A 12,735-nucleotide genomic window follows, 5' to 3' on the forward strand; every position below is an offset into this window, starting at 1 on the left:
TTAGCTGGGTCATATGTGTCCCTCGTGTTATGTGCGCAAACTACACAGTATTACATCCCCATAATCTATACTTTAAGAGACACCCTTGCCTGGTGGACCTAGCCCATTTGTTTTAAAGGCCAGCATGCAGTACCTTTTTTCTCCTGTAGAGGCCACTGCAACTGAAATGAACAGCTGGTTGCATCTTTCCTCAGTGATCACTGCTGATCGTCAGAGAACACTGTTACCAAGACGGACTTCAGATGGGCAGTATAGTCTATTGGAGTCTGAAATAAACTTCCTATTTGATCCAAGGGCCAAACTGCTAATTTTAACCCCCTCCACCATGCTTTATCCTGCAGCTCTGCTTGCTCAAGTTAGCTTCTGAGTGTAAGCACCAGCTCAGCAGGATGTCCACACATGGAGAAATGATTATCATTACAGTAAGGACCAGTGACAGAAATGATCCTCACTAATGGGAGGAGCTAGAGAGCAGGCTTATGGCTGACTGTAGTCGAAGACTAAGGCCCCAATGTCCACGGCACGCACGGATGTCCAATGCAGATATTTGCAGCGGATGCACTGCGCATCATCTTGAAAATGATTTTTTAATGGCTTGTGGGTGATCCTGTGTAGTGACCCAGCGGGTCCAACACCTGTCCTGTCACACCTGTCTATGTGCCGTCCGTAGGAGAGACCCTGTTTCTCCCCTTCTCACCACTAAGCCTAGAGCATAACTCTGATGTCAGCTGATCTCCTATTGGCTGATAGTCATCTTCAATCTCACTGGTGCAGAGTCAAAGGGCGGGAAAACAGTAACACAAGTCCAAGGGCGGGGAATTGAAACATCTGATTGGTGGATATTGATAGAATCGATGTTCATTTATTAATAAATGTCGGCTCTTATAGGAGCTTTATTTCTTGTGTTGGTAACATCTGATTAATGAATGTTTGTTGTTAAACTAGACATAACTGATATTCTGTGTCTGGATAATGATAGAATTGATGTAATACGGGATTATAACATATATAGTATGCCAAGAACAGCGGGAAGCAACGATAGGAAAGGCATTCGCTGTTGGATGCTAATCAGGGGTTAATCTCATTTGTTTTTAAGGAGGTTTGTTAGAATGTAATGTAGGGGTGAAGAAGGTTTTATAAGAAACCGAAACGCGTTCTCATATCTGGGAGATGCACATTTTATTAATAAAACGCAAGCAGCGCCCCGACTCTGAATTTACCAGCTGAGATATAACATCTTACAGGCAATGCCCCATGGGAACATAATATGCAAATTAGCTGTCCTCCCAAAGGCTGAAAACTGTCTTATATAAGGGAAGGATCTATGAAAATGCAGACGGTTCCCTACACCCCCAACCTCCAGCCTGAGACGGCCATCTGCCAACTTTCGGATGAACTAGCAGGTCCCCAGCAGCACAGAGGATCTCAGGAGCCCCGGCGCTCATCTGCCCGTGTTATACCGGTTCTCTAGAATAGGTGATACAAATGGGATTTATAAAAACTCCGCCTCCTGTCCGTTTCTTACGTCTGCCTGCCTCCATGACCACCGGCCAACGTTGTGATGTGACGCCGATTCTTCGTATTAACCCTTCGACCGCCCTGTCACCTTCAGACTGTTTTCCTGTGGAGGCCTTGAGTGACCAGCAGGACATGATGTCATGCCAGTCTGTGCAGGCAGAAAGAGCCGCCTGTCATCCTTCACCAAGATAAACCGTTCTGGATTTAAAGGGGAAGCAGAACCTGCTGTTAAAGGGACGCCAGAAGGTTTTATGGAACGTGCATCAATAAATCAAACTAAATGCAGACAACTCCACCGTTCTCAGTGAGGTACGGCCGTGCCTCAGCGCCAGCATGAGTGCGGTAAACCCGCTGTCGATACTACGTGGCAGGAAGGTCAAGGATCGCCATAGAAAGACCACTCCTGCAGGCCAGTCCACAACGCTTTCCAGGACTTTTAGGATTGATGACCCAGCGAAGAACTGATAGGTGGCGGACCCCACCGCTCACCTACTGGTCATCAATGGTGAAGGTCCTGGACAACCCCTCTAAGTCTATTAGCCCAGCATCCAGTGTTGTGGAGACCTTGCTAGTCTGTATTGTTCTCTGATGGTGCCACACGCCTTCTCACTATGGGCCTACCAGTGGGCGGTGGCACAGCGCCTCAGCATCACCAGGGTGCTTGTCTTTACCCACAAGTAATTCTGCCCCCCACTAGAGATAAGGGGGCAAATACAGGCCGTGCCCTCCCGTCCCAGACCGGTGGTGGTCCCCGGCCATATACCCCTTACAGCCAGCTGGTATCTGACAATGGGAGGAATGTTACACAATCACTGCGGATTCCAAAACCACTGAGCAGTAATCTCCATTTCACGGCTTCACCCGCTGCCAACAACAACACGGCTTGGCAAGATCCCATCATACGGTAACAAAGGCCGGCTAACCCACCGCAATATGTAATTATACATCATGTAGTCATGAAGGGTCTACGGGAGCCGAGGCCACGCCATACCCGCCGGCTAGCAGCTGTTTCTGACGGCTGACAGCTGCTGTCACCTGAAGAATCAGCTCTGATGGCGGCAGTTAACTGTTTAGATGCTGCTGTCAAAGCTAACCAAGCATCTAAACAGTCAGCAGGAGAGGTGACCCCCTTCCCTCACCCCATTGGCACCCCCCATGTCAGGGCTTGATAGGCAACATCAAAAATCACTGCATTACCGGAGTATTACAGTATACAGTACAAGCAATGAAATGATCACAAGGTTCAGTTCCCTCAGGGGACGAAATAAAAGTGTAAAAACAGACTTTAAAAAGTTTTTTTAACAGTAAAAAAAGTAATAAAAGTTCATAGAAGCTTCTATAGCCAGTGATTGGCTGCAGCAGTCACATGTCCTCGGCAGCCGCAGCCAGCAAGGACAGAGGGGTTGGGAGGCAATTTTAAGTTGAGGGAAGCCACCTTGAAGTATATTTCGGTTCCTCCATGTGCAGAAATAGGAGATTTCTGGTGTAATTACATGAGTTTCTGCAGTAACTTCTACAGGAATGTGTTGGGGGGGGGTAGTCACAACCCCTCCCCACATGCCAGGCCCTTGGCATAAAGCCGTACCCATAGCAACAATTTTGCTCAAGCGGAGCTCATGCAGAACCTCGCAACTTTTTACAGCAGAATCTGCTGCTAACTGTTTTAGAAATCCCCCATCACGTTCCCCCAGCGACTATGGCTAACGCATCCGTAGGCCCCAACATGGCGTGCGATTAGGTCTCACATCTGCTTCGGGACCTCCTGATGGAGATTTAGCGCAGATCCAGCTGAAAATACTGGCAGCGCTTTTACTTCTCTCCAAAAAGCAGGCGGACCCCACTATCGTCAATAGGGACCACCCGGCGCGGTTCGGCTTTGTGCAAAAACGGAAGTGTTTGGCTGCAAGGATTCCAAAGGGAGCAGTAAAGCAGAACCCCTGCCACAGAGGGATGGCGGACATGATGGTGGAGCCCAACTGACCCCGTTATAAGTGAATGGGGGCTGTCGTGTGCCATGGGCGTCCATCACATACAGGATGCGGTGCGCCATTAGTTTTATGGAACAGAACGCAGGGCAATAATGTGACCAGAGACTTGTCCGTCCAGTCTGGGCGGTCCGGCTCACAGAGGATTGTCTGGGCTGGATACAATTGTAGCAAGAAGTATACAAACGTCCTATCCACTGACAGCAAGCAGAGATCTCGAAACCAGTGACGAATTGAAACACGGACTATATAAGAAAAGCTGCAGAACTTTTTGAATATCCTTTGGCAGGAGCAGGGTGAGGTGTGCCCTGCAGCCCGCGCCTCCTCCACTGGCATAGTGGTGGCATTGGCAGGCGTCCCACGTCCGTACTACGGTTTATTGCCCTGTCTGTCTAGACTTGTAAAACCTTCTACAGTTAATAACAGATCTGTCTCCATTCCAGTTGTGGTAAGACACACCCGCAGATAACGCGCCCCGAGCGAAGGCGGTGATGCCATCTCACATTACTTAAAGGGAGATGGCACATGTTATGGGCATGTACAGGTGATGGGGTGCCAGGAGGGCCCCGTGCAGGAACACTATGTGGGCTCCCTGCTCCTCCCAAGCTGATATAGCAACATCCAGGTGATCGCAGCGCCCTTATCTCTTTCATCCACTGGCATGTTGCCCAACAGGGGCTAGTCCTATGGGGTGGCAAACTGGGCATTTGTCCAGGACCCCCTTTTTCCAGGATGACCCAAGGAATGGGGTATCGAAAAAGTAATAAAAGCACCCAGTGTTATTCAGCACTCTATGGCGCTATTATTTAGGAACTGAATGGCAGTATTATGGGGGCTCTTTATGGAAGTACTACTTGGACACTGATTTTTATTTGGGCACTATTTAGCCGTACTATGTGGGCTGTATATGGCAATGTTATGTGGGCACATTAAGGTAGTATTACAATACTGCACATTATCTGGGCACTATATGGTGGTATTATGTAGGATGTATATGGCCGTATTATGGGGGCTCTATATACTGGATACTGCACATCATTTGGTGGTACCCTGTAGTCTCTACATGTTGGTCTTTATGTAAGTAGTGATGGGATGCTGCACATTATCTGGGCACTATATGGTGGTATTATGTAGAGGGTCAGATCGGGGGATTCGTTGATTGAGATAACATTCCTTCTGATATTCGGATTATTTCTTGAATACTGAACCTTTATTGCAACCGATGATGGACTCACAACTCGAACTTCTGGCTGAGGTAAGAACGAGGCCAAGCGTCAGATCTAGTGGCCACTTCAACTGAAGCAGCCACCGAACTGGTGGTTATCCGTCCTGGCAGTGAGGTGCGCGCTCCTTGTAGCAGCGGCTCTCCAAAACCCGTGGGGCGTGTAGCAACTCTCTTAATGCCAGAGACCTCAGAAATACATCTTCACCCTAATCCTGCTCTGCCTCCTGTAGGAAGGAAGCACACTGCATGACCACGCCTCTCAGTCACATGACCTCACTCCTCCAATCAGTCAGCAACAGTTTAACCAAACTATCTAAACATTATACGGCTCTTAGCGGGGCACAAGCATAGCACTACGTAGAGGCGCTCCCCCTATATGGTGTTATGTATGCAGTATGATGCCGATATTGGCACTATACATTACTGGCCTGTATCTGGCAGTATTCCGGGGCTCTTTATATCAGTACTATTTCAGTTCTTCACATTATTTGGGAGCTATATGTCAGGATTACGTAGACTCATTAAAGTAACTAGACTGACCCGTGCCGCTACATGAACATAAAAGGTTTCAAAAATGCTGGTTGTGAACTTCTACATGTGCTGGTCAGGGGATTGTTCAGGGGGGCACCTTGTATTTGGAGCAGATGTATAATATATAAAAGCCTGCAGGTCTCTCTCTCTCTCTCTCTGTTTGTCTCTATCTGTCTGCCTCTCTCTCTCTTTCTGTTTGTTTCTATCTCTCTTTCTATGTATCGCTCTGCCTGCGTTTCTATTGTTCTCTTTCTGTCTGTCTCTGTCTGGCTGTCCTGCTCTGTCTGTCTTTATTGCGCTCTTTCCGTCTATATTGCTCTCTCTCTGTCTCTCTATCGCTCTCTGTCTATCGCCCTCTGTGTCTTTCTATTGCTCTGTCTGTCTATCGCTCTCTCTGTTTCTCTCTCTATCACTCTCTCTGTCTGTTTCTCTATTGCTCTCTCTTTCTGTCTCACTATCAGTCTATCGCTGTCTCTCTATCGCTCTCTCTGTTTGTCTCTCTATCGTTCTCTCTGTTTCTCTATCACTCTGTCTGTCTCTCTATTGCTCTCTCTGTCTCACTATCAGTCTATCACTGTCTCTCTATCGCTCTCTCTGTTTCTCTGTTTGTCTCTCTATCGTTCTGTTTCTCTATCACTCTGTCTGTCTCTCTATTGCTCTCTCTGTCTCACTATCAGTCTATCGCTGTCTCTCTATCGCTCTCTCTGTTTCTCTATCACTCTCTCTCTCTGTTTCTTTATTGCTCTCTTTCTGTCTGTTTCTCTATTGCTCTCTCTTTCTGTCTCACTATCAGTCTATCGCTGTCTCTCTATCGCTCACTCTGTCTCTCTATCGTTCTCTCTGTTTCTCTATCACTCTCTCTGTTTGTCTCTCTATCGTTCTGTTTGTCTCTCTATCACTCTCTCTGTCTGTTTCTCTATTGCTCTCTCTTTCTGTCTCACTATCAGTCTATCGCTGTCTCTCTATCGCTCTCTCTGTTTCTCTGTTTGTCTCTCTATCGTTCTCTCTGTTTCTCTATCACTCTCTCTGTCTGTCTCTCTGTCTCACTATCAGTCTATCGCTGTCTCTCTATCGCTCTTGGTTGGGCAGTGTATGCTGTGTTGCTTAGCAACACTTCACTCATTCCAGCGCCGCCCATAAACGTAACATTGTAACTTTCCCCCGCCTGAAGGTCCCTGAATGTATTACACTCACATGTGGTCTTGTTCATGGGCACAATAAAGACATGGTTCTGATTCAATTGCCTGGAGTGCTGCTCTTCTCTTTTTCGTTTGATTGATATACATCTGATCCAGCCGAGCGTGCACCATATATGCAAGATTATCCTTCCTTTCAAGATAAGGTGGTGTGAGTGCTGTGGCAAATTGACTATCTTTGATTACACTCACATGTGATGATATTACGGTGCGGTGAGCCTGTGTGTCATCTAATGACCCCAACATTATATACCACAGTTACAGCAAAGGGGACAAAGTGCGGGGCAAGAAGGAGCATGGCGACGCATTTATATTAGATACTATTAGACTGCACATTATTTGGGCACTATATAGCAGTATTCTGTCCCACCACCTAAGGATGCCTCACAGCCTCTCTGTCCTTCCTGGTTACTGCCAACCAGGACATGTGACTGCTGCAGCCAATCACTGGCCACAGAAAGGCACCGCTCTGGCCAGTGATTGGCTGCAGCAGCTGCTATTCGTGGTCATCAGCAACCAGCAGGCACAGAGAGGGTGTGAGGCAATGTTAGGTGGTGGGACCACCCATCTATGGTAGTGTTAATATGTGGGGGGTTTATGTGGCCTCTCTGACGATATTATGTTGACAGTACATGGCAGTATTTTGTGCCTTAAATCGTGAGAAAAGCTCTCCAAATATCACATGTGGGAAGACCAGACTTGTTGCCCGGGGTCCGAATTTCTATAAAACCAGCCCTATCTTTCCTAGTCTGGGAAGTCGCCCCGTTTTGTGAGAGTCTCCTACAACTGTGATCGTTATATCCTTGGGGTCATGGAAGTCGAAGGGGCCTGGCGCTCAGACTCGTAGCACAGGGCCTTCCACCTACCGATTGTGGGGGTCAGAGTACATGGGACCCCACTGATACCAACGACTACAGAATTAGTACAAGTATATGTAGAGGCGGAGTACTTCCCGCCCCCGTGACTCGATAAGATCAGATTCGGATATCAGATATCATCATGTGGCATCACATCTTCTGGCTCCTTTATAGATGCGCCTTTATTTTCAGACCTTTTTATATGAATAGTCATTTCTTGTTCAAATTAATTAACCCTAAAGCCATAAAATCTAACATGATGATACATTTGACGCGCTTTATTTTTGATCCCATATCGTTGATAGAGATGGGTTCCCAGTGCCCAGATGTGATTTGCTTTGTACATGTATAACAATTAGTGTTGTGTGTAAGTCATGTGCTACACTGATCAATCATTGAAACCAAAGCCAGCATACAGTTCCATCAGATATACAAATGATTAGAGTTGTGGTGATTAGATGGACGGTCTTGTCCCCGGAGACCCTAAAAGTGGTTCCGTCCTTGGCCTATAAGAGGCTCTCGGAGGCCCCTTGTGTGCAGTGATCTCTTCTTCTGCTTGTAGAGCTTGTTGGCCACTAGACGCCTCTACGACGCCGAGAAGAGATTTCACCCCGTTACCAGAGTCTGCGAGGGGCGCATTATTGAGATGTGAGAAGCTGGAGGGTCGTATCAACGGATTTTCCCCCACCGGGCCATTCTGTATGGACTGTTAGGAAGTGTTGGGACCAGTGGATGGGGGCACACAAGGTGACTGGGCTCAGGACGCCCCCTACAGACCACCAGTAGAGAGGACTGTATGACGAGACTGTTAGAGGGTGTTGGGACCAGTGGTTGTGTGAGGGCACACAAGGTGACAGAGTTCAGAATGCCCCTGAAAGACCACCCTGAGAGAGGAGCATCTGACCAGACTGATAAGAGGTTCTGGGACCAGTGGATGTGTAAGGGCACACAAGGTGACCGGGCTCAGGACCCCCTGACAGACCATCAGTAGAGAGTAGCGTCTGACCAGACTGTTAGGAGGTATTGGGACCAGTGGATATGTCAGGGCACACAAGGTGACTGGGCTCAGGATGCCCCCTACAGACCACCATTAGAGAGGAGTGTCTGACCAGACTGTTAGGAGGTGTTGGGACCAGCGGATGGGGGCACACAAGGTGACTGGGCTCAGGATGCCCCCTACAGACCACCATTAGAGAGGAGCGTCTGACCAGACTGTTAGGAGGTGTTGGGACCAGTGGATGGGGGCACACAAGGTGACCGGGCTCAGGACGCCCCCTACAGAACACCAGTAGAGAGGACCGTCTGACCTGTTAGGGGGTGTGGGGACCAGTGGATGGGGGCACACAAGGTGACCGGGCTCAGGATGCCCCCTACAGACCACCAGTAGAGAGGAGCGTCTGACCAGACTATTAGATGTTGTTGGGACCAGTAGATGGGTGCACACAAGGTGACTGGGCCCAGGACCCCCAACAGACCACCAGTATAGAGGAGCATCTGACCAGTGTTAGAGGGTGTTGGGAGCAGAGGATGTATGAGGGCACACAAGGTGACCGGGCTCAGGACGCCCCCTACAGAACACCAGTAGAGGGGAGCGTCTGATCAGACTATTAGATGTTGTTGGGACCAGTAGATGGGGGCACACAAGGTGACTGGGCCCAGGACCCCCAACAGACCACCAGTAGAGAGGAGCATCTGACCAGTGTTAGAGGGTGTTGGGAGCAGAGGATGTATGAGGGCACACAAGGTGACAGGGCTCAGGACGCCCCCTACAGACCACCAGTAGAGATGAGCGTCTGACCAGACTGTTAGGGGGTGTTGGGACCAGTGGATGGGGGCACACAAGCTGACCGGGCTCAGGACGCCCCCTACAGACCACCAGTAGAGAGGAGCATCTGACCAGACTGTTAGGGGGTGTTGGGACCAGTGGATGGGGGCACACAAGCTGACCGGGCTCAGGATCCCCCTACAGACCACCAGTAGAGAGAAGCGTCTGACCAGACTGTTAGGAGGTGTTGGGACCAGTGGATGAGGGCACACAAGGTGACCAGGCTCAGGATGACCCCTACAGACCACTAGTAGAGAGGAGCATCTGACCAGACTGTTAGGAGGTGTTGGGACCAGTGGATGAGGGCACACAAGGTGACCAGGCTCAGGACGCCCCCTACAGACCACCAGTAGAGAGGAGCGTCTGACCAGACTGTTGGGAGGTGTTGGGGCCAGTGGATGGGGGCACACAAGGTGACCGGGCTCAGGACCCCCTACAAACCACCAGTAGAGAGGAGCGTCTGACCAGATTATTAGGTGGTGTTGGGACCAGTGGATGGGGGCACACAAGGTGACCGGGCTCAGGACGCCCCCTACAGAACACCAGTAGAGAGGAGCGTCTGACCAGACTATTAGGTGTTGTTGGGACCAGTAGATGGGGGCACACAAGGTGACTGGGCTCAGGACCCCCGACAGACCACCAGTATAGAGGAGCATCTGACCAGTGTTAGAGGGTGTTGGGAGCAGTGGATGTGTGAGGGCATACAAGGTGACCGGGCTCAGGATGCCCCCTACAGACCACCAGTAGAGAGGAGCGTCTGACCAGACTATTAGGTGTTGTTGGGACCAGTGGATGGGGGCACACAAGGTGACCGGGCTCAGGACGCCCCCTACAGAACACCAGTAGAGAGGAGCGTCTGACCAGACTATTAGGTGTTGTTGGGACCAGTAGATGGGGGCACACAAGGTGACCAGGCTCAGGACGCCCCCTACAGACCACCAGTAGAGTGGAGCGTCTGACCTGTTAGGAGGTGTTGGGACCAGTGAATGGGGACACACAAGGTGACTGGGCTCAGGACGCCCCCTACAGACCACCAGTAGAGAGGAGCGTCTGACCAGACTGTTAGGGGGTGTTGGGAGCAGTGGATGTGTGAGGGCATACAAGGTGACCGGGCTCAGGATGCCCCCTACAGACCACCAGTAGAGAGGAGCACCTGACCAGACTGTTAGGGGATGTTGGGACCAGTGGATGTGTGAGTGCACAGAAAGTGATCGGGCTCAGGATCTCCTTCAAACCACCAGTAGAGAGGAGCGTCTGACCAGACTATTAGGTGGTGGTGGGACCAGTGGATGGGGGCACACAAGGTGACCGGGCTCAGGACGCCCTCTACAGACCACCAGTAGAGATGAGCGTCTGACCAGACTGTTAGGGGGTGTTGGGACCAGTGGATGGGGGCACACAAGCTGACCGGGCTCAGGATCCCCCTACAGACCACCAGTAGAGAGAAGCGTCTGACCAGACTGTTAGCGGGTGTTGGGAGCAGAGGATGTATGAGGGCACACAAGGTGACCGGGCTCAGGACGCCCCCTACAGACCACCAGTAGAGAGGAGCATCTGATCATCTGACAGGCAGAATCTCTGTTACGTTGCCCCCCATCCAGAGACAGGTGGTGCCATCGTTACACCCCTGTGTTCGTTGGAACCATTTCCAGGCGTTTGTACGGCCCTTGACACCCACCCTCACCTCCATTTGCAGTCATGTGTAAGTACACTGTGTATTTGTGTACCCAAAATATACTTCAGCCAGGCTCATTGAAGAGCTGCGCAAATAGGCAATGAACATGCAGGCCCCCTGCGTATATACTGTGTATTTGCCCCCCCATTCTCTCTAATGGACACTGCGGTGCATAATCCGCATATCAGTAAGTCATACCGCATATCGTCACACGTGATCGCATTGTGTGATAAAAAAATATGCGGCAAACAAAGATACCGACTGAAATGCCGAATTCGTTGCAGATGTGTTCGTTTCCAGCAGAATTACGCAGCGCATTACACATCTCCTTGCGTTTTGCACCCCCCCCCCCCCCAGTTGACCTCTACGGGGACTTTTGGTGCGCAAATCAAAGCATATTTTGCACAACCAATTACCCCCGTGTCAGGCTGATGAGAAGGAGTATGACAGCCCCGCTCTATTATCTGATGGACCCCGTATTTAGTGCATTGTATACTGTGACTATGTGACAAACGAGTGTATGATGTGACGCCGTATGGTGCCTCCCCCCCCCCCCATATTGTTGTTCCCCGTCTATTTATGAGCATGTTACAGGAATATATAGCTTATCAGGTAATGAGGGGACAGCCGACCCTACGCGTTATATACAGGGTGGGTGTTTTTTTCAGTAATGAGGTGTTTATTATGCGGGCAGGCACCCAGTAATAACTCATTCCGAAACCGAGTGCCCGGAACAAAGAAGGCGCCTCAAGTAGCCAAACTTACTTTCACTTTCTCCTGTAAATCTGACACCTTCTGATTGGTTCCCATGTTATCTCAGCCTTCTGTTCCACCCACTTCCCATATTCAGGCCGTCCGCTCCCTCCACCTTCTAAGACACAAACATACATTTATAAACCAGAATGGCAGAAGCCTAATTCCATCACCTAATTCCATCATCCTGCAGCCGACACTATACAGCATATCTCCCAAATGTGTACATGACGCTACTGAAGGAGGGACAGACCCTCTAGAGAAACCCTTTCCTGGATCAGGTGTGAGTAGTACTGGTCTTGGTTAACCCTTTACATCAACAATTAACCATTTCCTTCCCAGGCCTAACTACCACATTCCCCCTTTGATACTTGCTTACAGAGCACCATCATTTTGGGCTGAGAGTCTATACTTCAAACCCCCCCACCCCCACCCCCCTTGCCCAAACAAATCCTTCGGATTCCCTCCATTCCGGGTCTGGATCCCTTTTGCATCCTGTTATTTCTTCAGTAATGTCCCTTTATCGTCAATCTGGAGACAGTAATTAGATTCCATTTAGCACATCCACTTTATTCAGATGCTACAACCATTCTGCCATATGCCTGAGTGTATCTGATTATTCTGAAAGCTTCTGCCCCTCCCAGGTGAAAACTCCAAACTCGGGGATCTCTAAATTTTGTTATTTTGTATGGCACCAACTTATTTCGCAGCGCTTTCAAGTCATTTATTGACCTACTAGCGGATATACCCGGCCTCGCCCAAGTTAATTTGGTACAGGTCTTTACGTGTTGTTTGCACGGAAAGTTTTGTGAACTCAAGGTTTCTTTAGAGGCGCCAATCACAGCTGGGAGGCGAGGATGGGGATATACTCCAGTCAATACGTTTTACCAGTTTCTTGTGGTAAAACTTATTGACTCGGCTTATACTCGGGTCGGCTAATAGTCGAGTATATGCGGCACATTACACAGGAGTACCAATACTTTTGCACTTAACATTGAATAATCGAGTTGTGACCCCTTTACTTTTCCTATTTAGGACCTAAAGAATGGTCGTGCCAAATTTCATGTTTGTACGACATCGGGAAGTAGGAGAATTAGATTAGGTACATTACACAGGGGTGCCAATACTTTTGCGCTTAACCTTGAATTTTCGAGTTGTGGCCTCATTACT

The 12,735-nt window shown here is 49.4% G+C and overlaps 1 protein-coding gene across 1 annotated transcript in view; it reads right to left on the reverse strand.

Annotated features, from left to right (window-relative positions):
* The window catches only part of LOC136610951 (aldo-keto reductase family 1 member C1-like), a 38,900-nt gene that overhangs the window by 25,280 nt on the left and 885 nt on the right, over positions 1–12,735 (reverse strand). The gene's annotated exons all lie outside the window — the stretch shown is intronic.

The sequence above is a fragment of the Eleutherodactylus coqui genome, chromosome 2 (assembly GCF_035609145.1).
Source record: "Eleutherodactylus coqui strain aEleCoq1 chromosome 2, aEleCoq1.hap1, whole genome shotgun sequence".
NCBI classification, from domain to species: Eukaryota; Metazoa; Chordata; class Amphibia; order Anura; family Eleutherodactylidae; genus Eleutherodactylus; species Eleutherodactylus coqui.